The sequence below is a fragment of the Leopardus geoffroyi genome, chromosome B1 (assembly GCF_018350155.1).
Source record: "Leopardus geoffroyi isolate Oge1 chromosome B1, O.geoffroyi_Oge1_pat1.0, whole genome shotgun sequence".
NCBI classification, from domain to species: Eukaryota; Metazoa; Chordata; class Mammalia; order Carnivora; family Felidae; genus Leopardus; species Leopardus geoffroyi.
The window spans coordinates 189,950,927-189,963,393 of NC_059327.1; positions in this window are offsets into that span (position 1 = coordinate 189,950,927).

Below are 12,467 nucleotides of genomic sequence, written 5' to 3' on the forward strand. Positions count from 1 at the left end.
TGAGATTCTGTCTCCCTCTGCCCCTTCCCTTCTCTCTCATCTCCCTCCCCCCACCAAAAACAAAGACAATGTCCACATGTAACATTTGGGGAAGAACTTTTTTCCTTTTTCAAATGGTTTATTTTGCCATTTCTGAATACACGATCTAACAAGAAACAGTGACTCAAATGAACATACTATTAATGGATGTATTAATTACTTAGATTGTTGTGTTCAGACCTTCTATTATGAAGTGAATCTTGACAATTTTTCCTTATGTATTATGAATATTAGGTAGGTAAATATTGAAAATTTTTATATTTTTCTTGTGATTATACATTCTATCATAATTCAGATGTCCTCCAACCATAATAATGTGCTTTATTTATTGTATCTGTGACAAATATAGGTATAGTAGCTGTCTTTGGGCTAGCATTTATCTATATTTTCAATCTTTGATATTACAATGTGATTTTCAACATCCTTATGTTTTCAGCATGTGCCTTGTAAATAACAACGGATTTCAAAATCCATTGTGACAGACTCTGCAACTAGTAAAAGGAGTCTACTCACTTATATTTTAATTGCTGATTTACTTCTATTATTATATTTCATGATTTCTTTTTTTTTTTTTTTATAATATATGAAATTTATTGTCCAAATTGGTTTCCATAAAACACCCAGTGCTCATCCCAAAGGGTGCCCTCCTCAATACCCATCACCCACCCTCTCCTCCCTCCCACCCCCCATCAACCCTCAGTTTGTTCTCAGTTTTTAACAGTCTCTTATGCTTTGGCTCTCTCCCACTCTAACCTCTTTTTTTTTTTTTTTTTCCTTTTTTCCTCCCCCTCCCCCACGGGTTCCTGTTACGTTTCTCAGGGTCCACATAAGAGTGAAACCATATGGTATCTGTCTTTCTCTGTATGGCTTATTTCACTTAGCATCACACTCTCCAGTTCCATCCACGTTGCTACAAAAGGCCATATTTCATTTTTTCTCATTGCCACGTAGTATTCCATTGTGTATATAAACCACAATTTCTTTATCCATTCATCAGTTGATGGACATTTAGGCTCTTTCCATAATTTGGCTATTGTTGAGAGTGCTGCTATAAACATTGGGGTACAAGTGCCCCTATGCATCAGTACTCCTGTATCCCTTGGATAAATTCCCAGCAGTGCTATTGCTGGGTCATAGGGTAGGTCTATTTTTAATTTTCTGAGGAACCTCCACACTGTTTTCCAGAGCGGCTGCACCAATTTGCATTCCCACCAACAGTGCAAGAGGGTTCCCGTTTCTCCACATCCTCGCCAGCATCTATAGTCTCCTGATTTGTTCATTTTGGCCACTCTGACTGGCGTGAGGTGATACCTGAGTGTGGTTTTGATTTGTATTTCCCTGATAAGGAGCGACGCTGAACATCTTTTCATGTGCCTGTTGGCCATCCGGATGTCTTCTTTAGAGAAGTGTCTATTCATGTTTTCTGCCCATTTCTTCACTGGGTTATTTGTTTTTCGGGTGTGGAGTTTGGTGAGCTCTTTATAGATTCTGGATACTAGCCCTTTGTCCGATATGTCATTTGCAAATATCTTTTCCCATTCTGTTGGTTGCCTTTTAGTTTTGTTGGTTGTTTCCTTTGCTGTGCAGAAGCTTTTTATCTTCATAAGGTCCCAGTAATTCACTTTTGCTTTTAATTCCCTTGCCTTTGGGGATGTGTCGAGTAAGAGATTGCTACGGCTGAGGTCAGAGAGGTCTTTTCCTGCTTTCTCCTCTAAGGTTTTGATGGTTTCCTGTCTCACATTCAGGTCCTTTATCCATTTTGAGTTTATTTTTGTGAATGGTGTGAGAAAGTGGTCTAGTTTCAACCTTCTGCATGTTGCTGTCCAGTTCTCCCAGCACCATTTGTTAAAGAGACTGTCTTTTTTCCATTGGATGTTCTTTCCTGCTTTGTCAAAGATGAGTTGACCATACGTTTGTGGGTCTAGTTCTGGGGTTTCTATTCTATTCCATTGGTCTATGTGTCTGTTTTTGTGCCAATACCATGCTGTCTTGATGATGACAGCTTTGTAGTAGAGGCTAAAGTCTGGGATTGTGATGCCTCCTGCTTTGGTCTTCTTCTTCAAAATTCCTTTGGCTATTCGGGGCCTTTTGTGGTTCCATATGAATTTTAGGATTGCTTGTTCTAGTTTTGAGAAGAATGCTGGTGCAATTTTGATTGGGATTGCATTGAATGTGTAGATAGCTTTGGGTAGTATTGACATTTTGACAATATTTATTTTTCCAATCCATGAGCAGGGAATGTCTTTCCATTTCTTTAAATCTTCTTCAATTTCCTTCGTAAGCTTTCTATAGTTTTCAGCATACAGATCCTTTACATCTTTGGTTAGATTTATTCCTAGGTATTTTATGCTTCTTGGTGCAATTGTGAATGGGATCAGTTTCTTTATTTGTCTTTCTGTTGCTTCATTGTTAGTGTATAAGAATGCAACTGATTTCTGTACATTGATTTTGTATCCTGCAACTTTGCTGAATTCATGTATCAATTCTAGCAGACTTTTGGTGGAGTCTATCGGATTTTCCATGTATAATATCATGTCATCTGCAAAGAGCGAAAGCTTGACTTCATCTTTGCCAATTTTGATGCCTTTGATTTCCTTTTGTTGTCTGATTGCTGATGCTAGAACTTCCAGCACTATGTTAAACAACAGCAGTGAGAGTGGGCATCCCTGTCGTGTTCCTGATCTCAGGGAAAAAGCTCTCAGTTTTTCCCCGTTGAGGATGATGTTAGCTGTGGGCTTTTCATAAATGGCTTTTATGATCTTTAAGTATGTTCCTTCTATCCCGACTTTCTCAAGGGTTTTTATTAAGAAAGGGTGCTGGATTTTGTCAAAGGCCTTTTCTGCATCGATTGACAGGATCATATGGTTCTTCTCTTTTTTTTTGTTAATGTGATGTATCACGTTGATTGATTTGCGAATGTTGAACCAGCCCTGCATCCCAGGAATGAATCCCACTTGATCATGGTGAATAATTCTTTTTATATGCCGTTGAATTCGATTTGCCAGTATCTTATTGAGAATTTTTGCATCCGTATTCATCAGGGATATTGGCCGGTAGTTCTCTTTTTTTACTGGGTCTCTATCTGGTTTAGGAATCAAAGTAATACTGGCTTCATAGAATGAGTCTGGAAGTTTTCCTTCCCTTTCTATTTCTTGGAATAGCTTGAGAAGGATAGGTATTATCTCTGCTTTAAACGTCTGGTAGAACTCCCCTGGGAAGCCATCTGGTCCTGGACTCTTATTTGTTGGGAGATTTTTAATAACCGATTCAATTTCTTCGCTGGTTATGGGTCTGTTCAAGCTTTCTATTTCCTCCTGGTTGAGTTTTGGAAGAGTGTGGGTGTTCAGGAATTTGTCCATTTCTTCCAGGTTGTCCAATTTGTTGGCATATAATTTTTCATAGTATTCCCTGATAATTGTTTGTATCTCTGAGGGATTGGTTGTAATAATTCCATTTTCATTCATGATTTTATCTATTTGGGTCATCTCCCTTTTCTTTTTGAGAAGCCTGGCTAGAGGTTTGTCAATTTTGTTTATTTTTTCAAAAAACCAACTCTTGGTTTCGTTGATCTGCTCTACAGTTTTTTTAGACTCTATATTGTTTATTTCTGCTCTGATCTTTATTATTTCTCTTCTTCTGCTGGGTTTAGGCTGCCTTTGCTGTTCTGCTTCCATTTCCTTTAGGTGTGCTGTTAGATTTTGTATTTGGGATTTTTCTTGTTTCTTGAGATAGGCCTGGATTGCAATGTATTTTCCTCTCAGGACTGCCTTCGCTGCGTCCCAAAGCGTTTGGATTGTTGTATTTTCATTTTCGTTTGTTTCCATATATTTTTTTATTTCTTCTCTAATTGCCTGGTTGACCCACTCATTCGTTAGTAGGGTGTTCTTTAACCTCCATGCTTTTGGAGGTTTTCCAGACTTTTTTCTGTGGTTGATTTCAAGCTTCATAGCATTGTGGTCTGAAAGTATGCATGGTATAATTTCAATTCTGGTAAACTTATGGAGGGCTGTTTTGTGACCCAGTATATGATCTATCTTGGAGAATGTTCCATGTGCACTCGAGAAGAAAGTATATTCTGTTGCTTTGGGATGCAGAGTTCTAAATATATCTGTCAAGTCCATCTGATCCAATGTCTCATTCAGGGCCCTTGTTTCTTTATTGATTGTGTGTCTAGATGATCTGTCCATTTCTGTAAGTGGGGTGTTAAAGTCCCCTGCAATTACCACATTCTTATCAATAAGGTTGCTTATGTTTATGAGTAATTGTTTTATATATTTGGGGGCTCCGGTATTCGGCGCATAGACATTTATAATTGTTAGCTCTTCCTGATGGATAGACCCTGTAACTATTATATAATGTCCTTCTTCATCTCTTGTTACAGCCTTTAATTTAAAGTCTAGTTTGTCTGATATAAGTATGGCTACTCCAGCTTTCTTTTGGCTTCCAGTAGCATGATAAATAGTTCTCCATCCCCTCACTCTCAATCTAAAGGTGTCCTCAGGTCTAAAATGAGTCTCTTGTAGACAGCAAATAGATGGGTCTTGTTTTTTTATCCATTCTGATACCCTATGTCTTTTGGTTGGCGCATTTAATCCATTTACATTCAGTGTTATTATAGAAAGATATGGGTTTAGAGTCATTGTGATGTCTGTATGTTTTATGCTTGTAGTGATGTCTCTGGTATTTTGTCTCACAGGGTCCCCCTTAGGATCTCTTGTAGGGCTGGTTTAGTGGTGACAAATTCCTTCAGTTTTTGTTTGTTTGGGAACACCTTTATCTCTCCTTCTATTCTAAATGACAGACTTGCTGGATAAAGGATTCTCGGCTGCATATTTTTTCTGTCTAGCACACTGAAAATCTCGTGCCAATTCTTTCTGGCCTGCCAAGTTTCAAAAGAGAGATCAGTCACGAGTCTTATAGGTCTCCCTTTATATGTGAGGGCACGTTTACCCCTTGCTGCTTTCAGAATTTTCTCTTTATCCTTGTATTTTGCCAGTTTCACTATGATATGTCGTGCAGAAGATCGATTCAGGTTCCGTCTGAAGGGAGTTCTCTGTGCCTCTTGGATTTCAATGGCTTTTTCCTTCCCCAATTCAGGGAAGTTCTCAGCTATTATTTCTTCAAGTACCCCTTCAGCACCTTTCCCTCTCTCTTCCTCCTCTGGGATACCAATTATGCGTATATTATTTCTTTTTAGTGTATCACTTAGTTCTCTAATTTTCCCCTCATACTCCTGGATTTTTTTATCTCTCTTTCTCTCAGCTTCCTCTTTTTCCATAACTTTATCTTCTAGTTCACCTATTCTCTCCTCTGCCTCTTCAATCCGAGCTGTGGTGGTCTCCATTTTGTTTTGCATTTCATTTAAAGCGTTTTTCAGCTCCTCATGACTGTTCCTTAGTCCCTTGATCTCTGTAGCAAGGGATTCTCTGCTGTCCTGTATACTGTTTTCAAGCCCGGCGATTAATTTTATGACTATTATTCTAAATTCACTTTCTGTTATATTATTTAAATCCTTTTTGATCAGCTCATTAGCTGTTGTTATTTCCTGGAGATTCTTCTGAGGGGAATTCTTCCGTTTGGTCATTTTGGATAGTCCCTGGCGTGGTGAGGACCTGCAGGGCACTTCCCCTGTGCTGTGGTGTATAACTGGAGTTGGTGGGCGGGGCCGCACTCCGACCTGATGTCTGCCCCCGGCCCACCGCTGGGGCCACAGTCCGACTGGTGTGTGCCTTCTCTTCCCCTCTCCTAGGGGCGGGATTCACTGTGGGGTGGCGTGGCCCGTTTGGGCTACTTGCACACTGCCAGGCTTGTGATGCTGAGGATCTGGCGTATTAGCTGGGGTGGGTAGGCAAGGTGCACAGGGGCAGGAGGGGCAGGCTTAGGTCGCTTCTCCTTAGGTGATCCACTTCAGGAGGGGCCCTGTGGCAGCGGGAGGGAGTCAGATCCGCTGCCGGAGGTTTGGCTCCGCAGAAGCACAGAGTTGGGTGTTTGCGCGGAGCGAGGAAGTTCCCTGGCAGGAACTGGTTCTCTTTGGGATTTTGGCTGGGGGATGGGCGGGGGAGATGGCACTGGCGAGCGCCTTTGTTCCCCACCAAACTGAGCTCTGTCGTCCGGGGGCTCAGCAGCTCTCCCTCCCTTTGTCCTCCAGCCTTCCCGCTTTCTGAGCAGAGCTGTTAACTTAAGACCTCCCAGACGCTAAGTCGTGCTTGCTGTCGGAACACAGTCCGTCAGGCCCCTCCGCTTTTGCAGGCCAGACTCCGGGGCTCTGCTTGGCCGGCGAGCCGCCCCTCCGCCCCGGCTCCCTCCCGCCAGTCCGTGGAGCGCGCACCGCCTCGCCGCCCTTCCTACCCTCTTCCGTGGGCCTCTCGTCTGCGCTTGGCTCCGGCGACTCCGTTCTGCTAATCCTCTGGCGGTTTTCTGGGTTATTTAGGCAGGTGTAGGTGGAATCTAATTGATCAGCAGGACGCGCGGTGAGCCCAGCGTCCTCCTACGCCGCCATCTTCCTCAATATCTCCTTTCATGATTTCTAATTACTCTGATATTTTAATGTTCTCCATCTTCATTTTTTACTTCTATCACTGTTTGAAGTATTTTTCTATTCAATATTTTTATCAGCTAGTTGTCCTTTTTCAACTTCTATTTTTATGATTACCTTAATTGTAATAAATTTACATAATACAATCTTAAGGTTTAATCCATAGCTCTAGCCTTCTCCAGAATAATATAAGAAACAAAGTGCGTTAATCATAACCAAATTATTCTTGATTCTGCACATTTTTCATTCCATTTTCTTAAATTTCTTCCAAATTATTTATTTTATTACAATCTCAGATGAATATCCATTTAGATTTACCCACAGGTAAAAGCATTTAGTTCTACACCTTTTTTTCTTACAATTTGCTCTTTGTTTTGAGAGGTTTAGTTGCTCTCATCTTGAAGTATATCCCTGTCAGGGAATTGTTCAAAAAATGAATTTAAAAAATTCCTAGGAAATTGTGAGCATGTGACAAAGTTTTTCTTTAACTCACTGGTAAGTAGAATGATGTAGCTAGTTCAAGAGAGGAGTTCAGAAACTGGGGCATACGTACTGTGTTCCATGATCGAGGGTGATACACCACGGCACTTGTGGTGTCTTCTCTAATGAACAAAATTCAAGTGTCATCCCACCTTGACAGTTTTACAGGATTGTGAAATGTTTGCACCTTAGTTTTGCAAACAGTATTGCATTCTCCAGGGGATTAGCTGGCCGTGAGGGAAGCACTTTAGAAAATGCCCTCTCTCACTCATCATTTGTGGCTCAGATGGTCACATGTTTTATTTCCAAACTTTGGATATATATATATATATATATATATATATATATATATTTACCATCTTATAAATGTTTTTACTGAAGCTATTATGATGGCTAATTCTCTCACTTTTTTTGGGGAGGGGGATGGGGGAGAATTCTGAATATACCTTTTTGCCCTCGTTCTTAGTAGCTTACAGGGCATAAAATTCTAGATTGACGGTTATTTCCATTTACCTTTTAAAACATGTTCCATTGCTCTTACTGATCTTTTGACTCTGTTTGCTATTCTTTTGTCATAATTTGTTGTCTGTTTTTCTGGCTGCTTTCCAGCTTTCATTGCCCTTGGCGTGTTCTACAGTTGCAATATGTGTCTAGGTATTGATTTCAATTTGTTTTATTGTGAGTTCAGTTACGGATTTAAAATAAAGTTTATTATGGCTGATATGTCTAGGTCTTTTTTAGATGGAGGATTTTTAGAATATATAGTCTACAATATTTCCAGAAATGGAAATAGAAGTCTAGGCACTCATTCTCAGGACATTTTTTTGTAACATATAGTATACCAAAATGAAATTTTAAACCAAGAAGTCATTGGATCTTTAAAAAAAAATCAAACAAAGCAAACAAACATAACGACAAAACCCCGGCAGTAGAGGCAAAAGGGGAAATTCCGAGATGACAAGCATATGGCAATTGGAGGGTGATCAGACCACACTAAAGCAGAACGACCAAGGGTTCAGGCAACCCGGTGCACACATCCATCAATCAATCATAAACACACAGTCAAACAAAGACAATATCAGGTCACCTGATGTGTTTAATCACGTGAAACATAGTTTTTAGAGGGATTTTACTATTATGTCGGGAAAGATTAAACATATTAAGTGAAAAAAGTCATTACTATCTACAAAACCAAGAAGATAAACATAAAAGGAATGGTAATCATAATATAATACTAAACTCAGATGTAAACAGTGTTGATGTAATCAATGATGTAGATACAAATATCAATTCACCAGGAGTTATAATTATAAGATTATATAATATATATTATATGTATTAATTATATAATTATTGGAGGAATAAAGTGAGTGAATATGATTGTGTGAAAATGTGTTTGTGTAAATGGAGGGAAAAGTAATGATTTGTGAGTTCTAAAATCATAACCTTCATCACCGGAATTCAATAGATAATTTCTAAAATGGATATAACAAAAAACACCCACTATGCATAAAATTTAGATGGGGCGCCTGGGTGGCGCAGTCGGTTAAGCGTCCGACTTCACCCAGGTCACGATCTCGCGGTCCGTGAGTTCGAGCCCCGCGTCGGGCTCTGGGCTGATGACTCAGAGCCTGGAGCCTGTTTCCGATTCTGTGTCTCCCTCTCTCTCTGCCCCTCCCCCGTTCATGCTCTGTCTCTCTCTGTCCCAAAAATAAATAAACGTTGAAAAAAAAAAATTTAGAAAACATGGAGGTAATAGGAATGCAGGAACTTGTAGATGGAGAGGAGAGGGTTGGGAAATTTAGATGCACAAGTTCTAAATGAATGAGACATGTTTCTGAGAAATTACTAAAAAAATCATAACCTTTCTGGTGGAGAATTTTGATAATGGCCCCCACTGAGAAAAACAATATGTTTCTTTGAAGAGTAAAGTAATGATTGTGAAGAAGGGGAGGAGGAAAAAGGACTCAAGCGGTCAAAGATGAACTTAAAGGTCTCCAGATGGGTGGAAACGAATACGACCCACGGAATGACTGCTATGGGTTTGTGCTCACCAAGGGCCTGATGCCGCAGTGGACTACGAGGAACAACACGATAACCACATGTGGACTGAGATGTACATGGAGGGAAGGGACCTGGCAACTCAGTTTTGTTCCTTATGGTCTTGAGGACGTAAGCAAATAACTGAGAATCTCTGAGCTTCAGCTTCTCCATGTTCTCCAGCTGGAGAAGGAATAATAGGGATAAGTTATAAGTGGATAAATATGGATAAACACAGAGAGGAATAACCATTATGAAAATTATGTGACACTCTGAAAAATTATTTGTGATCTCTGACGATCTCCACAAAATTCTAACTCTTCCTAGGAATTACACCCTGATGGTTTTTCTATCTTTTTATCCGTTCACTTTGCAAAAGAGATTCAAACACGCTAAAACTTAATTTTATAAAAGAGGAAGACAATTGCAGGCCTTCAGTAAGAAGTTACGTCAACAGGGGAAAAAACACAAAGTGTAAGGGCAGTTTAATTTCCTGTAGACTAAGAACAAATGTTGACAGAAGTTAAATGTTGCTTTTGTCTTAATTTCAGAAAGTGTTATTTTGCTCCTGAAAGGAAACTAGGAGACAAGAAGGAGGGGTGGAAAAACTTGATTTGGCTTGGTGGTCGAAGGGAAAGAGTTGAAGCAGTTACTCTGTTTGATGTGCTTGCATAGATATTAAATGGAGCACTGGCTGACCTTTTCAGTCTGAAAATATTTGAGTGTTTGCTAACCAATTTATTAACTGTTTTCACATCTGCTCCCAAAGTGATTCCATGTAGGTTATTTTCATGGCTTCACCGAAGAGACATGAGATGGTGTTTTCTTTCTTGCCTGGAAATTCAAGTTCAGCTTCTGTTTGCTACTCTCGGTGGACGCTATGGTCTAAGAACTCTTAGAGCCTGATTGTTTTGACAACTTTCTATTATTCAGACAGAAATCCCCTCCTCATGCAGAATCTATTGTCCCCCTATAGGTTCAGAGGTTTTGCTCTAAAAGAATAGAACATATAGATAGAACCTGGAGGCTGAAAGGTTTTTTTGTTTTTTTAAATTTTTTATTTATTTTGTTTTATTTATATTTTGTCACTACTTATGTCTGAGATGGTGAGAATTCTCTGGAACCAGCTTTTCAAGTAAAGTTAATGCTGGGTTTCTGCCTCCTGGAAGTAGAGTAGCAGTTTCAGAAATAATCCTTTTTTCCTCTGCTGCTTACAAATTTCCTTTTTCTTTTCCTTTTATCTTTTTAATCAAGACCTTTCTCTCAAGATTAAAAAACCTGAACTTTTAAAGGAAATTCTCATGGGCTTGGAAAGCGATGAAAATATAATAATATCAAATAACTGCTCCCACTGAGAACAATGAATCAGATTCTCATCTTATGTGACTCCTGGGCACATTGCCCACTGTGTCACCATCTCGGGATTCTAGCCCAGGTGGTAGCTCTAATTATCCCCACTTTTTATTTCCTGGCAAGGAAAACTCTTTCTAATTATTTAATAATTCTGATTCATTCTGAAATAAATTTCAGCATGTTATATTTTGCCATCAGTAAAAGCAATGTGTTAATTTCATTTTAATTGTCAGTATTCAAGGGGTTGTTAAAAACCAGTGAATGTCACTGGGAGCAGAAACGGATGGAATATGGATTAGAATCAAATGATCAAATCCTTAAGGAATATATCAGTTTTGAGTTTCAGTGCATCCTTATTTAAAAATATATCATACACTATAAATTCATGAGGGTAGATTCCATATGGTTTTGGTCCCCACACTACCTTCACCCCTTAACAGTTTGCCTAGTTACATGCTCCTTAGATATTTGTAAAATTCATTAGCGAATGAATCAATGGATATATCTAGACATACATATATCTAAAAGCATAAAATGTCAAAATAAAAAGGTCTGCTCTGCATTATTCTCGTGGTTTCTATGCTTCCTAAATGCTTTAGGCTATACCAGAATAAAATAACATTTAAGAAGTACAAACTCAAAAAAAGATAAATAAATAAAAGTAAACTCTTACCTGTACTTATCTATCCCAAACAGTGGTAAAGCTAACAATTTAAGATGAGGTTTGATGTAGCAGGGAAACTGTGCCAACCAGGCTCTTCTGAAGTGACATTTCCCATAGTATGTAGGTGGTTAATGTGATCTGATAGAGAAAAAGCATTTTTAAAAAGGATGGCCTGACTGCACAGGTTTCCAGTGCAATTATTTGAAGAGATTTCAGTTTGAAGAAATTCACCCTGTAGTTGAGAGCTTTGGCAGAGCACATTTCATATAGAAGGATTTATATAAACCTGTTTCCATAGTATCTAGGCTCTCCAAAGCCTTGTTTAGCAGAAGACAACGGAAATATTCAAGAATATCCAGGTGATTTCAATCAGGATATATTCACTGAATGCATTTGGCTAGCACTGTGCTGTTCTTGGGAATCCAGGAAGATGAAGACACAGAGGAAGGATAAAGTTCTCCAATACAGGGACCCTCAGAATAACCAGAGTGTGGGAAAGAGATGGCTATAATAAGAATAGCAGCACGGTGCTAGAAGTGAAGCTCAGATTCTTCCACTGCTGCAGAACCACCATCCAGGAAAGGGGTTAAACAAAATGTATGTGTTGGAGAGGTAGCAGTTCAGTGCAGGGGACATCTCCATTCTCTGAGTGAACGGCTTTGTGTGGGATTATGAATGGAGATGGGGAATTTTCTGGGCAGAGAATAACAGACCACACAGGGAACAGTAAAAATAAATGCACAGAAATGATAAAGGGTATGGAGTGTTTGGCATAATAAATAAATAAATAAACAAACAGATAAACAGATAAATAGATAAAATAGATAAATAAATAAATAAATAAATAAATAAATAAATAAAGTGCTTTTTTTCCCCCGTAGAAACAGCTTATACAAACAAGTTAAACGCTTACATTTTGTTTTCACTGACTGTGGCCATCGTATTCCTCCATTCAAATAGTACAAATATTATCTCTATCCCATGAGACAATGGTTTTAAGAAAGCATCCAACTTATCTCTGTATATTCCAAGCTCCAGAACAATCATGAGGACTATAGAAGGGGATGATCCAGTTCCTTTCTTGGCCCGTGAAAAGATATTAAATTAGTGCTGATGTGTTTATGTTCTACTAAACACAGGCAGTAAAACTGCTTAGTGTGCCTAAGTCCTAAATATCTGGATGATACAGATATCTATATCTATATATGTGTATCTCTATCTATCTGTCTGTCTGTCTCTCTATCGCTATACCTATATCATCTTCCAAGATCTGACCTCTGGAGCCAGAGACCTAAGAAAGTCAGTGTTATAATTTAGTCCAAGTCCAAAGGCCTGAAAGCTAGGGGAACAGATGGC